This window comes from Bison bison, unplaced genomic scaffold, assembly GCF_000754665.1.
Source record: "Bison bison bison isolate TAMUID 2011002044 unplaced genomic scaffold, Bison_UMD1.0 scf7180017864291, whole genome shotgun sequence".
Classification (NCBI taxonomy): Eukaryota; Metazoa; Chordata; class Mammalia; order Artiodactyla; family Bovidae; genus Bison; species Bison bison.
This window is the reverse complement of record NW_011494863.1, coordinates 12,097,687-12,115,781: the sequence shown is the minus strand read 5'-3', so window position 1 is coordinate 12,115,781 and position 18,095 is coordinate 12,097,687. Positions and strand designations below refer to the sequence as shown.

The 18,095-nt window shown below is 43.5% G+C and overlaps 1 protein-coding gene across 1 annotated transcript in view; it reads right to left on the bottom strand.

Moving 5' to 3' along the window:
* SMIM3 (small integral membrane protein 3) overlaps positions 1-14,548 on the bottom strand; it is a 20,029-nt gene extending 5,481 nt beyond the window's left edge. Inside the window, exon 1 of the mRNA XM_010850583.1 lies at positions 14,249-14,548. The gene's annotated coding sequence lies outside the window, so the exon portion shown is untranslated. The remainder of the gene's footprint in view (positions 1-14,248) is intronic.
* Positions 14,549-18,095: the final 3,547 nt, after the last annotated feature.

The window sequence follows — 18,095 nt, the reverse complement described above, 5'->3', positions numbered from 1 at the left end:
CTACTTTATATCTACTAACAAGACTAAGTGAAAGAGTAAAAAATTGTAGTTCCTGCAAAGGAGGAAAACATTGTACCTTCTCCAAAGGTAGAATATTCATCCCATCCATCAAGTAGTCTATTTGGTCCAAACTAGGAAGGAAAGCAATGGCACCCCACTCCACTTCTCTTGCCTGGAAAATCCCATGGACGGAGGAGCCTGGTGGGCTGCAGTCCATGGGATCACTAAGAGTTGGACACGACTGAGCAACTTCACTTTCACTTTTCACTTTTATGCATTGGAGAAGGAAATGGCAACCCACTCCAGTGTTCTTGCCTGAGAATCCCAGGGATGGGGTAGCCTGGTGGGCTGCTGTCTATGGGGTCACACAGAGTCGGACACGACTGAAGTGACAGCAGCAGCAGCAGCAGCAGCAGGAAGGAAAGTGCAGGTTCCCTGCTGCCTGATTCTGAAACATCAAGTTTTACTTCTGGGACTGTTTTTCTTAAGCAACTGAAAGTTTGTTTACAAGATAATAATCCTTCCAGTCAATTCTATCATCTGGCAAATCTTCTAGTGCCAACTATATATATATATTTATACATATATATGTATAAATTTCATAAATTAAAAATTTCTACAAGTCAGAAGTATTAGAATAACTGAATTCAAAGTGTCTCATCTGTGCTATCTACCTTTCAACTGTGAGACTCCCTTCCCCCACAAATAACTTTCACCTCTCTGATAGACCAATGAGGTTTTTGGTTGAGCACTATCAGGACTAGTAACTCTATCTAGGGCCCATGGGGCCCACTAGGCTCCTCTGTCCATGCGATTCTCCAGGCAAGAATACTGGAGTAGGGTGCCATTTCCTTCTCCAGGGGATCTTCTCAGGGGTTGAACACGGGTCTCCTGCATTGCAGGCCGATTCTTTACTGTCTGAGACACCAGGGAAGCCCCAAAATCATAGTAATAACACACAAAAATGGCAGTGGCATAAAAATGAACACACAGATCACTGGAACAGAATGGAGAGCCCAGAAGTAATCCCACACATATAGTCAATTAACTTACTACAAAGGGGGCAAGAATATACAATAAGGAAAGGACAGTCTCTTTTACAAATGGCATTGGGAAAATTAGACAGCCACATGCAAAATAATCAAGACTAGTATCTTACACCATATATAAAAATTAGTTCAAAGTAGATTAAAGACCTGAAACCATAAAACTAGAAGAAAGCATAGACAGTAAACTCCTTGACACTGGTCTTGGCAAAGATTCTTTGGATCTGACTCCAAAGGCAAGAGCAACAAAAGTAAAATTAAATTAGTGGGACTACATTAAACTAAAAAGCTTCTGCACAGCAAAGGACACCATCAGCAAAATAAAAAGGCAACCCTATTAAATGGGAGAAGATATTTGCAAAGCATATATCTGACAAGGGGTCAATAATCAAAATATATAAAGAACTCATACAACTCAACAAAAAAAATTGATTAACAAATAGGCAGCATGGTAACCATAGTCAAGAACATTGTATTGCATATTTGAAAAGTGATGAGAGTAAATCTTAAAAGTTCTCATCATAAAAAATATTTTGTAACTTTGTATGGTTACAGATGGTAACTAGAGTTATTGTGGTGATTATTTTATGGCATATACATATTGTGAATCACTTATGTTGTACACCTGAAATTGATATATTGTTATATGCCAACTGTACCTCAATTAAAAAAAAGAAAAAGAGACAGAATCTGTAAAGATTAGGATTTTCACTTCTGGTAATGTCAAGCTAGATAATTTTGACCTGTTTTCTTACTGAGGACAACTAGAAAAATTAGATCCCCCCCCAAAAAAAATCTGCTCAAAGGCACTAAGAAATAGCAAAATAATGAAGAATTACCAGGCTAAGATCTGGGGAAGACAAATCCAGGGAGGTAAGCCTGGTGTTTGAAGCAGCATCTCCCTTAGTGGAGGACGGAGACTAACAGTGTTTCTGACAGACTCAGGAGTATAAGACTGCCAAGACAGAGAGAACAAAGCCCTTGCATTTTGGGTTTGGACTTCAAAGAGTACTCTTAGTGCCAGGAGTGAACAAGAAGTATACTAAACCCCAAGACTGCAACCCAGCTTTGAATCATCACAGTCCTTGAAATTGAATTAAGCTTGTTCTAGATTGCTAGCACCTCCAGGTGTCGGCAGAAGCAAACTTACATCCACTGTAGAGGAGATAACAGCACAATTCAAACTTTTATTCAAATTTCTTATTCAAATATAATGTCCAATCATAACTAAAAATAAGCAGCAGGGAAAAAAGACAAAACGACTAGAATGGAAACATCAGAAACAACAGACAATAGAAAAAGACTTACAGGGGCTCCAGATATTGCAGTTGTCAGACACACACATTTTAAGTAACTTTGATTAATATGTTTGAGGAGAAAATAAAGCAAGATTGAGAATTTTGACAGAGAACTGAAAACTATAAGAAAGAACACAACAGATTTTTTAAAAGAGCCAAATAGAAATTCTAGAACTGAAGAATACAATAATTGAAAATAAAAATTCAGTGAATAGGCTTAACAGCAGATGAAACATAGCCGAAAAAAAGAATTAGTGAACTGGAGGATCAGAGGGAAAAAAATATAATGATGCAGGGAAATAAAAGGATGGAAAATAAACTGGGTGAGGGGTATAGAGGAAGCAGTGACACAATACAACATCCATGTAATTGGAGTCCTAGAAAGAAGACAGAATGGGGAAGAAAAAACATTACAGTAAGAAATAGCAGAATTTTTCAAAGCTGATTAAATATATGAATTCACAAACTCAAGAAGCCCTATAAAGTTCTAGTTAGAGCAAGTAAAATCCATAGTTAGGTGCATCATAGTAAATCTGCTGAAAATCAAAGACAAAGAGAAAAAAAGATTATATTCAAGTGAAAACCAATTAGACTGATAGCTAACATCTCATCAGAAACAATGCAATCTAGAAAACAATGATTTCTTTAAAGTGAACAAAAATAACTGAGAATTAAGATGAAATAAAATTTTAGATAAAATAGAAAATTTAAATATTCAATAATAATAAGGAGAAGAAACAGAATCAAAGTGTTCTTATTTTCTGGGAAAGGGCAAAATAACTAGTAACACTGAACTTTGTGAAATCAAGGATGTATATTGTAATCTCTAGGGTAGCCATTTAACAGTAGTAAATGGATACATAATTTCCAGAGAAAACAAGGGAAGGGGAGGGGAATAGAACGTGTGACACAAATAGAAAGCACATAAAGAATAGTAGATTTAAACCAAAACTAACAAAAACTATCAGAGTATATAAAAATATAAATACCTTTTACAAGAGACACATGGGGGTTCAGAAATATTGAAAGTAATTGGAAACAAAAGAAATACCATCCATCATGAATTCTGTAAGCTAGTAGAGCTGTTTTACCATTGAACAAAGTAGACATTTAAGTTAAAAGTATAACTAGAGATAACAAAAGATCCAATGATTTTTAATTTTTATATACTTAATCTCAGAATTATAAGAAATAGACAAATTTACAATTATGGTGGGGGAGTTCAATACATCTCTCTCAAATATTGATGGAACAAAATACTTTTAAGAATCACCTAAGGACAAAGATGACTCTTTAGTATTTTTTTACAATATATGATTTCAAATAGAAAAACTAACTTAAAATAAGTTAAATTTAAATTATTTCCTCAATAGCTCAAATGATAAAGAATCTGTCTACAATGCAAGAGACCTGGGTTTGAATCCTGGGTCAGGAAGACCCCATGGAGAAAGGAATGGCAACCAACTCCAATATTCTTGCCTGCAGAATCCCACAGACAGAGGAGCCTGGCAGGCTACAGCCCATGGGTTTGCAAAGAGTTGGACATGACTGAGCGACTGACACAACAACAATGCATAACTATATATTCATGAACAGTATTGGAAGAAAATAACTTGGAGGATAATTATATAAGAATAAAGGGAAGCATAATATATTGTGTTCCAAAAGCAAGTTCAAAGCAGGGTAGTTTTAGTGTAGGAACAAGTAAGTTTTAGAACTGATTTCATATGCTAAGTCATTTGACCTGACTCAGGAAAGAATATGCTCCAGTTATAACTGCAAACAGGCTATTTCTGTAAAACAATGACAGGAAGCAGAATTCTAAGATGGCTCCCACAATCTGTTCCCTGGAGTTACCCTGTGATTAGGTTAGGTCACATAACAAGGGTGAGGGATTTTGCAGATGTAATTAAGGCCCCAGAATTGCTGGCTTTATAATCAGAAAGATTACCTTGGGTGGGTCTGACTTAATAAGGCTAAAAGAAAGCTGAAACCTTCCCTAGGTCAACGATACTTTTCTGCTGGCCTTGAGGTGCAAGAAACAAATCTACCAACAACCCGAAAGAGCTGTGGGCAGATTCTTCCCTATTGGGTCCCCAGATGACAGGGCAGCCTGGCTGACATCTTGACTGCATCTCTGTAAGGACCCAGCTAAACTGTATTTGGACTCCTGACTCAGGGAAACTAAGATTATATATGTATGTTTTAAGCCACTAAAGTGTGGTAATTTGTTATGGCAGCAATAGAAAACTAATACAGCAATATTACATCCTACTGAGTGTTCTGCGGAGATGAAACTTCTTCAAACCAATGATATTCTAGAAATCTACACAGGATTTAGACACTATCTACTTTAGTCTACCTTCCATTTTACAGATGAAGGACATGGCTTACCCAAGGTCATCAAAGCAATTTAATGGCAGGACTCAGGGGACAACTCAGGTCTCCAGATTTGCAGCACTCTCTTTCAACTCCATCACTATCCCATTTCAGATGGGAGTCAGGAGAAGGCAGTGGGGCAGCAGGTTGGAGTAAGCAGTGATAGAGAATGAACTAATATAAAGAATGAGAGCCAGCCAGGCTTCCTTGTTTTTTATCAAAGTATAGTTGATTTACAATGTTGTGTTAATTCCTGCTGTATAGCAAAGTGATTCAAGTTATACATATATATTCTTTCTCATATTCTTTCCCATTGTGTTTTATCATAGGATAGTGAATATAGTTCTCTGTGCTACACAGTAGGACTTTGGTGTTTCTCCATTCTATGCACAATAGCTTACATCTGCTAACCCCAACCTCCCACTCCATCCCTCCCCCAACTTCCTCCCCATTGGCAACCACAAGTCTGATCTCTATGTTTGTGGTCTGTTTGTATTTCACAGGTAGGTTCATTTGCGTCATATTTTAGATTCCACATATAAGTGATATCATATGGTATTTGTCTTTCTCTTTCTGAATTACTTCACTTAGTATGATAATCTCTAGTTGTATCTATGTTGCTGCAAATGGCATTATTTCATTCTTTTTTATGGCTGACTAGTATTCCATTGTATATATGTACTATGTCTTTGGGCTTCCCTTGTGGCTCAGCTGGTAAAGAATCTGCCTGCAATGAGGGAGACCTGGGTTCAATCCCTGGGTTGGCAAGATCCCCTGGAAAAGGGAAAGGCTACCCACTCCAGTATTCTGGCCTGGAGAATTCCATGGACTATATAGTCCATGGGGTCACAAAGAGTCAGACATGACTGAGCAACTTTCACACTTCACTCACCACATCTTTCTCCACTCATCTGTCAATGGACATTGAGGTTGTTTCCACGTCTTAGCTATTGTGAATAGTCCTGCTATGAACATAGGGGTGCATGTATCATTTTGGATTAAAGTTTTGTCCAGATATATGCCCAGGAGTAGGACTGCTAAACATATAGTAATTCTATTTTCACTTTTCTGAGAAACCTCCATACTGTTTTCCACAGGCTTCTTGACTATACCTTTTTACTGTAAACACCTAGGGGGAACTTTGGGCTCAGAGTCCAAAGCAACTTCCTCAAAGGTGAGGCAGTGAGATGGTTTTCCAGGAACACACAGACACACCGCTAAAAAGCAAAGCAGGGTCCTGTCAGAATCAGTCATGGATAGAATTCCACCCTTTGTGTTTCATCTCTTTGACTTAAGGTCCAAATGCAAATCAACCCAGGGAAGAAGGGAAGGGTAAACCTTGTAACTTATTTACTCCTCACCATGGGGAAGAACATCAGAGAAGAGAGGGAGACACCAGAATCCTACTTGTAATGAGAGATTTCACCAAACTGGAGGGGAAAGCCAACATGCATAGAAGTTGAAAACTGGGAGCGGAATGGACTTTGCCTGGATTACAGTTCTTCCCCAGCACTGATTGTACCCAGCACAGTTGTCCTCACAGACTGCCTTCCCTCTCTACTCAGTGGTATAGGTACTGAATAAACATTTCTTAAATCAACAAATTCTCAAACTACTGTAATCTGGTAAGGTGATGGAAGTTCATAGAAGTATAAAGAATACTTGGAAACAACAAGGAAATATTTCTGAAACACTCAGACTACACAGTAGTGTTAAAGGCCAGACTAGGAGGCCAGTTGGCTTGGATTTAAATGTGGCTGTTTTAAATCCAAGAGATTTACCACTTTCTAGCTGACCTGCCTTGAATAAGTTACTTAACCTTCCTAATGATTCCATTTACTCAGCTGAAAACAAAAATGGGAAAATAATAGTCTGCCTTATAGGGTTAAGGAGAATTCCATGAGATAATTGCATATAGTACTTAGTAGTGTTCTGACAAACAGTAAGCACTCTACAAATGTTCATCCTTTGATTAACAATCCCTGACCACAGGGACTCTCTGGCCTAAGCAAATATTCACCCGCTTTGGCTAGAGTTTGGTAACATCCCAACTTGGACTGTACTTCACTTTATCAACAAAGATGATAGATCCTTAAAAGTAAAAGTGTTAGTTGCTCAGTCATGTCTGACTCTTTGCAGTCCCATGGACTGTAGCCTGCCAGGTTCCTCTGTCCATGGAATTTTCCAGGCAAGAATACTGGAGTGGGTTGCCATTTCCTTCTCCAGGGGATCTTCCCGACCCAGGAATCAAACCCGAATACCATCTGAGACGTTACAGAAGCTGATAGATGCTTAATCCATATTAATGATGTTTTTTTAATCAACCAGCAGCAGCATTGGTTAGTCTGACCTATTTTTCCAGTCCAAGTATGAAACTAGTAGAGTAGCAATTCAGTCTAATTCAATAAACATTCATGGCACTGTGATTAACACTGGGGACTGGGTGTGGAGATAAATACGGTGCTTTTCCTTAAGAAGCTCACACTCTTCTGGAGGAAAAGACATTAATTACAGTCACAAATTGCAATAAAAGGCAGAGAAGTAGACTGAAGGTACAAACCATATGCCATCTCCAAGCAGGAAAAAAAGCAGAAAGAGTATTTGATTTGAATTCTGTTTTTTACCCATAGAAGTGTGACTTTGGGCTAGTTATTTAAAATTTCTAAACCTTGGTCTTCTCATCTTCCAAATAAGGACATGAGAAGCATTGCACTGCAACATCCTATTGTGAGGATAATAGGAGATAATATGCATGGAGTCCTAGAAAATAATAGATGCTCAAAAAATATTAATTCTCATGCCTTTGTTTTTGTCTATGTAAAATAGAAGACTTCACCCAAAAGGGGGGTTTTGATATGGACTTTGAAGATATGTAGGAGTTCAAAAGAAACAAACAAGGAGAAGGGCAGGATTAGTAGAAAACCATCATCAACAAAGCCCAGAGCTGACGAGTTACTTGGTATATTGGGAGCATATGTAGTGCTAGTGGCTTTGGCAGGAAATCTAACCTTTAAAAGCTCCAGTCTCATTTGTAAAAATGGGAATAATATTAACTAATAATAGTAACTTCTTCACGGGGATGCCCTGAAGTTGAATGAGCTAACGCATACAAAGTACTTACTTGGACACTGCCTGGTACACAGTAGTGTGTGTGCTTAGTTGCTCAGTCGTGTCTGACTTTTTCGATCCCATGGACTGTAGCCCGCCAGGCTCCTCTGTCCATGGGGATTCTCCAGGCAAGAATACTGGAGTGGGTTGCCATGTCCTCCTCCAGGGGATCTTCCCAACCCAGGGATCAAACCCAGGTCTCCGGCATTGCAGGCAGATTCTTTACTGTCTGAGGCACCAGTAAGGGCTTCATAAATGTTAAACTGAGCTAGCGACCACAGCTCCTAAAGTCACACAAAGTTCAGTGGCCCCTACCACTGAGTTTAGGCACCATGACTGCTCTGTGTCTGATCAAGAAACTGCAGTGATAGTTTCATAAACAAACAGCCTTTGATGTCTTCCCATCTTTAACCTTCCACCGGAAATGCACACTCTCCACATCTGAACCGCAGCTAACAGTTAACTTTTGAGAGACTGCCAACGGCTATCCAACCGGTTTTACCACCAAGGAGTTTTCCAAGGAAGAACACAATAAAAGAAGTGACTTCCTGCTGCTTCAAGCTTAATTATGCCACAGTGGGAGAAAAGGCAGATAGAGGCAGGTGACTTCCTGAAGGTGTGGACTTAGTCCATAGCTCTGACTGAGCACCAAGTGCTGCTGTTTTCTTTCCGCTAGACACGGAGGCCACAGAGGAGGCCGCTAGAACCAGCTCTGAGTCGCTGAAGCTGGAGGAGTCTCTTGAAGCATCTTGCAGAATGTCAGCAACAAGGTAATGGCTCACAGGACAGTGGACCAGGGGGTTTACCTGCATGGCCTGGTTCACAGCACCTCTTCCCGAGGCTCCACCCTCAGAAAGAGCTGGTGGGATCGTCAGAAAAAAATGAAGCACTTAGGCCAGACAGAAGGGATCCCACTGGCCACCCAGTAGCTGGGCTACTTAGTGACTTATATCCTGAGGGCTGGTCCCATTTCAAGACCTTTTTGTTTGCTGTTCGCTCTTCCTAGAATGCACTTAGATCATCTTAAATCTTCCCTTCAACATGCAGTGTCTCAATGACCACGACCTCAACTTTTAAACGATACGTCTTTGAAAAAGCCTTTCCAGACCCTCTCTATTAAATTACCACCTTCATCCACTAGCCATTCTCTGTCTCATACCTTGTTTTATTTTCTGCACACACTTTTCACAGCCTCAGATTGGCCTCTTTGCTTGTTTGTTTTTATTGGCCATCTTTGCTGACTCAAATGCAAATACAAAGAGAGAAGAAGCAAATACAAAGAAGAGAGAAGTCTCTTGTTCACTACTGTTCCCTCAGCACCCATCACAGGCCCTAGCACACAGTAAGTGTCCGATGAATATAAGACTGACAAAGAAATGAATATGGACTGGGGAACATTAGATTTGACTTAACTCCTGGAACTTAGTGGGGGAGGTCCAGAAAGGATGCTTACCCCTGTTCAATGACCTTAAAGTCAAAACATTATCTTTTAAATAAAATGACACCCTCTGATTCGATCTCTGTACGTTCCCAAAGGATTATGGGGCCGCTTTCTTTCCCAGTTCATCCTATATGTACTAGACAAACAAGCACTGGCCTTTCTGAATAACATCCTCTAGACTTCCCTCTTCCCGACTTGCTTGGGCTGGTGGTTCAAATTCAAGTTTCAATTCCTTGTGCTCAGGGGCTGGGCATTGATGTAGATGTAGGGGCTGGGGACTTGCTGCCCAGAATATGGAGTTTTCTCTCACTGTTCTCTAAAGAGGACAGGGAGGCTGATAAAAGGGGAGGGGATTCCTCATGCCAAGTCCAGTGTGAAATGGCCATCCCAGCCTCATATTTACTCTTGGAAACAGTGTTATAGTTAGCCTCAAGCATTTACCAACTCAGCAAGGAGTCCATTTCACCAGGGAGCTTTGTTCTAAAGAAAGGGGCCAGAGGAAGGAATGGGCAGGACACACAAGTATCAAAAATGTGAAACAAATCAAACCAGAGGACTTTCTCCAATGACCCCAGGTCTCTGGGGAGAACTCTGTTCTCATTTTACCCCAGTTGGCTTCTATCGCCTTCAAAATTCTTAACAGTACAAAGACTTATTCCCTGCCTGAGTTTCTATCTGCTCTTCTGTGGCTGGAAAAATGGAAAAACACCAAGATATTTCAAAGACTTTAGAAATCAAGCCAGAGCTATTCACGACTGCACGTACCATCTGACCCAGCCAATCACAGAGTCTTAGAAATCAGCAGGGAGCCAGCAGAGGAGAAACCCAGGCCCAAATCCACAGTATCCTGTTTAAGCCTCCACCGTCCACCATTGCTATTTGCCACTGACTAAGTGCCTGCTGCTGCTGGGCTGACAAATGACACTCTCCATGAGGTGGACTGTTGGGGAACTGGGGGGAAGAGGGGTGTCACTGATAGAGCTGCAAGTGCACCACAGTGGTGGAAATCTCCTGCCAAGATGTGTGATCCAGAACAAGCCATTCTCCTAAAGTGGGCCTCACTGTATGTGGTAGGCAGAAAGACGACTCCACAGAGATCTGCATGTCCTGGTCCTCAAAACTTTGGATATGAACAAGGAAGCATGACTCAGAGGGAGGAGCCAAGGCAAAGGGACTTTACAGATGTGATTAAAGTTAAGGACTTTGAGATGGGGAGATTAGCCTGATTACCTAGGTGAACCCAATCTACTCACATGCATCCTTGAAAGTGAAAAGGAAGGCAGAAGAGTGGGAGAAATATGATAGGAAAAGGATCTGACTCACTGTTGCTTATTTTGAAGATGGAGAAAGGGGGCTATGAGCCAAGGAATGCAGTGGCCTGAGAAGAGGGAATGCCTCTCAGCTTGCAGCCAGCAAGAAAACAGTGACCTTGGTCTTACAACCACAGAACTGAATTCTACCAACAACTCAAATACGCAGGGGACCAAGTCCCCTCAAAGCTCCAGAGAGAAACACAAGCTGATGATGCCTTGATTTACTCTAAGGAGACCCATACTAGACCTATGATTGCTAGAACTGTATCACAATATATTTGAAGCCATTAAATTTGTGGTGATTTGTTACAGCATTAGAAAATGAATGCAGGGTGCGATCTTGAGTATTTTCCTCTTTCAAACTGAGCTTCAGTTTCCTGTAGGTCAATAGGAGAGGATGGACAAGGTGACCTCTTAAGGGCCAGCTCTCAAAGACTGACTCTGCTGCCCCTAGATCCCTGCCCCAGTCAGGATGGCGTTGGGTTGAAAACCAATCAAGAAAATCTAGAAAAGAGTGAGGGAAAAAGATGAATCTCTAAACAGCCCCAAGATGTTCCCTAAGATGCCACCAGGGCACTCAAAGAGAAAAGTCTCCTGTTTTGGCCCCCTTGTTACTTCTCTGACCAAGAAGAAGGAAGCGGGAAGTCTGGGAGGGCTAGACAGATGCTTCACAGTCCCTCAGTAGAGGCCAGAGCATCAAGTTAAGAAGGATCTTCCCTCCCTATAGAGGTTTGTTGAAAAGTCCTGAATGTCAGTGTCAGCCTGAGGCAGGAAGTTAGGAGGCGAGATGTGTGTGCCAGATGTGTCATCTTGATCGTAACTGATCTGGGGAGCCCAGTTGTCTTCTCTGTCTTTTTGCCTCCTTCCTCCATGTCTTTCCCCCTATCCTATCCTATGCAGTGGGTCATCAGCAATTCACATGCCCAATTAGCCCACCAGGATCCAAATCACCAAAATAACGAAGCTGTATGTGTACACAACTAAGCAGTTTGAAGTACACAGTTTAGTCACTGGATCTGTTTTGTTGCTTTCTGATATGCTAAGAAGTCATAATTCTGACCTGTTACCCTTCCTGGTTCCCTAACTCTTAATCTTTACACCAGATGTACATCACTCTCAGTTGAGGTTCACTGTCTATGAGTGAGATGAACTGATACTAGGGGGCCTAGTGATTCACTGGTCAAGAGGCTGCCAAATTCTCAATTAACTCCCCCAGGTCACCCTGTAAGTAATTGACAGAGGCAAGATCTGAACCTAGATCCCCTCAATTACAATGAGGTTCGGAATATAGGCCCCAAAGCCAAACTGCCTGGGTTCAAACTGCAGCTCTGCCACTTACTTCCTGTGTGATATATGTAAGCTACTCTCTCCGGACCCCAGTTTCCTCATCTATAAAATGGAGGCAATGATGATCCCTACCTCATAGGATTCTGGTAAAGACTAAATGAGTTAATACATATAAAATGCTTAGAATAATACCTGGCTAATAGCAAGTGCTCAGTAAATGTCAGGTGGCTCAGTGGTAAAGAATCTGCTGCCAATGCAGGAGATGCATGTTTGATCCCTGGGTCAGGAAGATCCTCTGAGAAGGAAATGGTAACCCACTCCAGTATTCTTGCCTGGGAAATCCCATGGACAGAGGAGCCTGGCGGGCTACAGTCCATGGGGTCACAAAAGAGTCGGACACAACTTAGCAACTAAACAATAACAAATATGATTATTGTTACATTATTCAGCTTACTTGGTCAACCAGGCAGCCGTCAGCAGGGTGTGGTAATACTAGTGTTTACTCTTACAAACTGTGAGTGGGAGGACACGTGCCTGTCTTTGATACCACTGCCAATAGCAACAGTGTAAGACAGTCAAGATAAAGATCCTCTGTCCCCGGAAATATTTTCTGGGTTTCTATTAAAACATAGAAGAAGAAACAGAAGAAGTGCTTTCATGGAGAAGAAGCAGAAGCACTCTTCTTAAAAGAAGGGTCAGAATATGGCTGGGAAAGTATCTAAGGTTGTACCTACCTCTTATTGTCCCCTTAGTCTGACACCTCAGAGCCCAGTATGTGACCCAGCCGTACTCAGCTCCCAAAGTAGAGCATCTGATTGGTTTTCTGTCTCAAACACCTCACCACAGCCCAGGGATTCTCAGGCTGGGCCAGAAATGGGAAATCCCCAGACCTTTTTGTGTGCTGCGGAGCCCACAGTGCTGACGCGCTGAGGGGTCAAGTGTTGGGAAGATTTGATGGGGCATGACTTATAACCCCCGTGGCATGATTCATAACCCCGAGACCGCTGGAAACTCGAGGTCTCCGCTAGAGCAGAGAAGCATTTCTCCTTGGCTTTTCTTGGGTTTTACTACAGAAGTACCTGATGTCCTGACGCCCAGCTGGGCTGTTCTGGATGTGCTCAGAGGATTGCTGAGTGGCCTGAATAACCCCAAAGCACATCCCATTTAACCACAGACACCCAACGTTTCCACCTCCAGTTCTTTATTTTACGGGGATGGCAAAGGCAAGGTCCAGACATGGATGCCCCTCAAGGCACTCAGAGTGTTTCCTGACTCCCAGGGAAACAGCTCTTCCCACCCCAACCCCTTACCCCCACGCCTACTCAGGCCTTCACAGTCCTGCGGGATTATGGACTATTTACCCCCGACAGTGGGATCACAGATCCTAGCAGATGATCAGGGAATCTTCCATGATCGAATAACTGAGGGGCTCTCACCGCTGCAGCCTAGAGCTTCGAGGGAATCTGTAGATAAATGGGTCACACAGGAGCCCCCAGGTGCCTACAAGACTAGAACAAGTGAGTCAGGAGCTGCATGAATAAGAGCCCAGACTGGCCACTCAATTCAAAAAGCAACCTTAACAGTTGTACGAGGTTTTTAAGATTTATATCTCTCTTTCATTCAGTAGGCAGTATTGGGCGTCCTGTGCCAGGTGCTGAGGATGAGAGACAGAGCCTACCCTCAAGGAATTTGTGGAGGCGGGTGAGCGGTGCGGGAGAACTGGCAGTCGGAACAACCCTAAATAAAGAGGCAGGAGGAGCTTGGGAGGAAGGCTTCTTTGTCTCCAAGATACTTGGAACTTTCCCTTTCTCATTTGATCGGAATGCAAAGGGTATTTTTCCCATTTCACAGGCAGAGAACTGCCAGTAACAAACCACGGCTGGAACCCACCACCCCTGACTTCCAACTCCGGCGCCTTCCACGCAGGGCTCTGAGAAAAGTAAGATAGAAAGCCTGCTGCTCTGGAGGGTGCAAAGACCCAAACTGCCAGCGCAGCGCCCACAGCGGGTGCGCTAAGGCCGGGAGCCGAGCTCCGCCGCCGCGTCTGGAGAGCAAAGAGAGAGCAGAACCTGCTCAAGGACGGGGCGCGCTCCCCCCTTTCCTCCCGCGACCACAGGCAGGGGCAGGGAAACGCGGAACACACTTGCCTCCTGGAGCCCACCCATACGAGCTCCGGCCTCCCGGGAGGCTCAAGGTCGAGCGCCGAAGGTCGCTGGAACTTAAGGGCGGACAGAAGGAGATAAGAAAAAGCAGAAGTAGTGAAGAGGGAGAAATGAGGGGGGAAAAGGAGATAAAAAGAGGGCAGTTGGGAGGGCACTTGGGTAGAGGCAGCACGAGAGCCGGAGCCCACGAAGGGCACCCGATGACCCCACTCACCCGAGATCCGCGCAGCTGCTTTGAAAACCCGCGGCCACCGCCGCTGCTGGATCGTGCCAGGTCTGCGAAAAGTTCCTGGGGCAGAGGCAGCTGGAACGCTTCTCTAGATGTCCTGGGGACGGCGGGCTCCACAGCAGAGGGATGCGACCCCTGGCCCTCGGACCTCGGCCGTCAACGTGCCGGGTAGCTCGGAGCCGCGGGCAGGCGGGAGCGCGCAGGAGTGGCCGGCACGCGCAGCTCGGCACCCGGCTCGCTGTGCTCGGGTGGTTGTGGAATGCACGGCCGCCAGGGACCGCCCCGGAACGCCAGGGCCCCGGCAGCTGCAGCCCCTCCCCCACCTCCCCAGGAGGCTGCACAGGAAAGAAGAAAGTGAGTCTTGGTTCCCGAGAGTGCAGCTTGTCACGCGCACGCCTTGTGACCTTAGCAATCACTTCTGTCGAGGATCTCCATTCCCTTGTATTGTAAACCAAGAGAGAGTTGACCTAAAATGTGTCCTCAGTGATCCTTTTCAGCTGTAGTCTTGTACGTGGGAAAGGTGGAGTTTGGTTTGGGAGGAGGTTTGAATCAAGGAGCAGAACTCAAAGCTCTTCCTTTGCAATGTACTGAGCATAGGATCCTTAACAAGAGGCTTCATCTTCCTGACCGCTGCTTTCTCTGTAAAATGGGGGCAGCAACACCTGCCTCCCAGTCCTGTTGTAGGGACAGAGTTGGAGGGCCAGAATGAAGTCGGTTGGTTGTCTGCTGTAACATGCCTCTGCATCTCCTGTTTATTTTGTGCTAACAGTGAAAGGACCCAGTCTAAGGCCCATTAGATCCCAGTGTCTGAGAGGCCTCCCAGGCCCTACCAGTTCTCCACCCCAGCTTCCACAGGACAGTGCCAACTCTGCAATCTGCTGCACGCCTCTGTGATCCACCCAGTGAGGGAGACTCCCAGTCCCATCTTGGTACCTACAATATTTAAATTCAGTAGCCCAGCGTTCTTGGCTTCCCTGGTGGTACTGGGGGTGAAGAACCCACCTGCCAACGCAGGAGACACAAGAGATGCGAGTTCCAGCCCTGGGTCGGGAAGGTCCCTTGGAGAAGAGCATGGCCACCCACTCCAGTATTCTTGCCTGGAGGATCCCACGGACAGAGGAGCGTGGCAGGCACAGTCCATAGGGTCGCAAAGAGCAGAACACAGCTGAAGTGACTTAGCACGCACACCCACAGCACACAGCGTTATTCAGTCTTACTATTCTAAAAAATAGAGCTCAGACCTTGACCATCAGTGCAACCTTGAGGAGTCTTAGAGACCAGATGTGTTTCAGTTTCTTCCTTTGGCCAATAGATATGTACAGTAGGAATTATACTTGCCCAGGACTAAATTTTGTGTGGTGTAGGCACCGAACTTAACCCCTACTCTTTTCTCTGAGTCAGTGATAGGGTCAGCAGAAATGACCTTTAAAGCATCCCTACCGGATGCCAGTTTTTTAGAGGGAGAACAATGAGGATGAAGGGGACTGACATGAAAAATGACTTGAAGAAAATTCTAGCAATTGTTACCCAACAGCATGTTTTAATGAAACAGGATCCTAAAGTACCCAGAGAATTCTGAATGGTTGAATACAAAACTGGTGACAGGGAAAAATTAAAAAGTTAAGGGAGGACAATCTCAACACAAAATGTTCTTTGGCTATCGGAGACAGAGAGGGGGTTCCTTTGGGTGGACTGCTGGTAACTCCAAGTGCCCTATGTGAACACTGGCTTCCTTCTTAGGGACTGCAGAGGCCCCAGACAGCTAGTTACAGCCAGGCTTAGTCTGCCTTCACATTTGACGGTGTCTCGGTCTCTCTTTTGGAAAAGGAAATGGCAGCCCACTCCAGTATTCTTCCCTAGAGAATCCTGTGGACAGAGGAGACTGGTGGGCTGCTGTCCATAGGGTTACACAGAGTTAGACATGACTGAAGCGACTTAGCATGCATAAATGCCTTGGAGAAGGAAATGGCAACCCACTGCAGTATTCTTGCCTGGAGAATCCTGTGGACAGAGGAGCCTGGGGGGCTGCCGTCTATGGGGTCGCAGAGAGTTGGACACGACTGAAGCGGTTTAGCAGCAGCAGCAGTCTCTCTTTAGTCACAATTTGCCCAAAAAGCAAGCCAGAGAGGAGGCTTGAGTATCCTATGTGAGATGTCCTACATTAGGTCTGGTGTCTCAGGTGGGCTGATTTTGCTGAGATGGCTTTGGAAGGGAAGAATAATGGATGCTGTGTTTGGGTAGTAGGAGGGGGAGAAGAGCTAATTTCAGCAACAAGCTTTTGTTACAACAAAAATCAGGAAACCACTCACATTTCACTTTCTTGATCCTCCATTACAAGTACTCCAAAGGGAAAACCATCAGGAGCTCAACTTATTGGGAGATCTTCCCCTCCCCCCTAGTAGAGGGAATTTGAATAAAAGAAACTGTAGTCTAATATCATTAGCTTCTATCACAACACTGTCTAAAGGCTCCTCCACTAGGATGCAAACCATTTCAGATACCTTCTCTGTTAATCACATCTGTGCAAGAATTTTCTTCTTCAATATATTTTCTTTGGTATATTTTTCACTTGCCCATGTACAAGTTTTGAGAAATAATGTGGTATATTGGATTAGAAATCAGGAAAGCAAAATTCTAAGTTGTCAGTAGCTAAATAACCATTATTGGCTCCATTGCCTCGCTTGTAAAATAGTAAAATAAGACATATTCCTCTGGTCTAATACAATTATTGAGTAAAGTGGGCCTTAGGAAGTATTGCTATGAACAAAGCTTGTGGAGGTGATGGAGCTATTTCAAATCCTAAAAGATGATGCTTTGAAAGTACTGCACTCAATATGCCAGCAAATTTGGAAAATTCAGCAGTGGCCATAGGACTGGAAAAGGTCAGTTTTCATTCCAATCCCAAAAAAAGGATTTAGAAAAGGCAAAGAAACCTTTGCCTTTACATAGAGATCAAACCTTTGCCAGAGATCAAATTGTCAACATCCACTGGATCATAGAAAAAGCAAAAAAATTCCAGAAAAACACCTACTTCTGTTTCATTGCCTACACTAAAGCCTTTGACTGTGTGGATGACAACAAACTGTGGGAAATTCTTCAAGAGATGGGAATATCAGACCACCTTACCTGCCTCCTGAGAAATCTGTATGCAGGTCAAGAAGCAACAGTTAGAACCAGACATGGAACAACCGACTGGTTCCAAATGAGGAAAGGGGTACATCAAGGCTGTATATTGTTAACCTGCTTATTTACTTCCATGCAGAGTACATCATACAAAATGCTGGGCTGGATGAAGCACAAGCTGGAATCAAGATTGCAGGGAGAAATATCAATAATCTCAGATATGCAGATGACACCACCCTTATGGCAGAAAGTGAAGAGGAACTAAAGCTCCTCTTGATGAAAGTAAAAGAGGAGAGTGAAAAAGCTGGCTTAAAACTCAGCGTTCAGAAAACTAAGATCATGGCATCTGGTTCCATCACTTCATGGCAAATAGATGGGTAAACAATGGAAACAGTGTCAGACTTTATTTTCTTGGGCTCCAAAATCACTGCAGATGGTGACTGAAGCCGTAAAATTAAAAGACACTGGCTTCTTGGAAGAAAAGCTATGACAAACCTAGACAGCATATTAAAAATCAGGGACATTACTTTACCGACAAGGGTCCAAATAGTCAAAGCTATGGTTTTTCCAGTAGTCATGTATGGATGTGAGAGTTGAACTATAAAGAAAGCTGAGTGCTGAAGAATTGGTGCTTTTGAGTGGTGTTGGAGAAGACTTGAGAGTCCCTTGGACAGCAAGGAGATCAAACTAGTCAATCCTAAAGGAAATC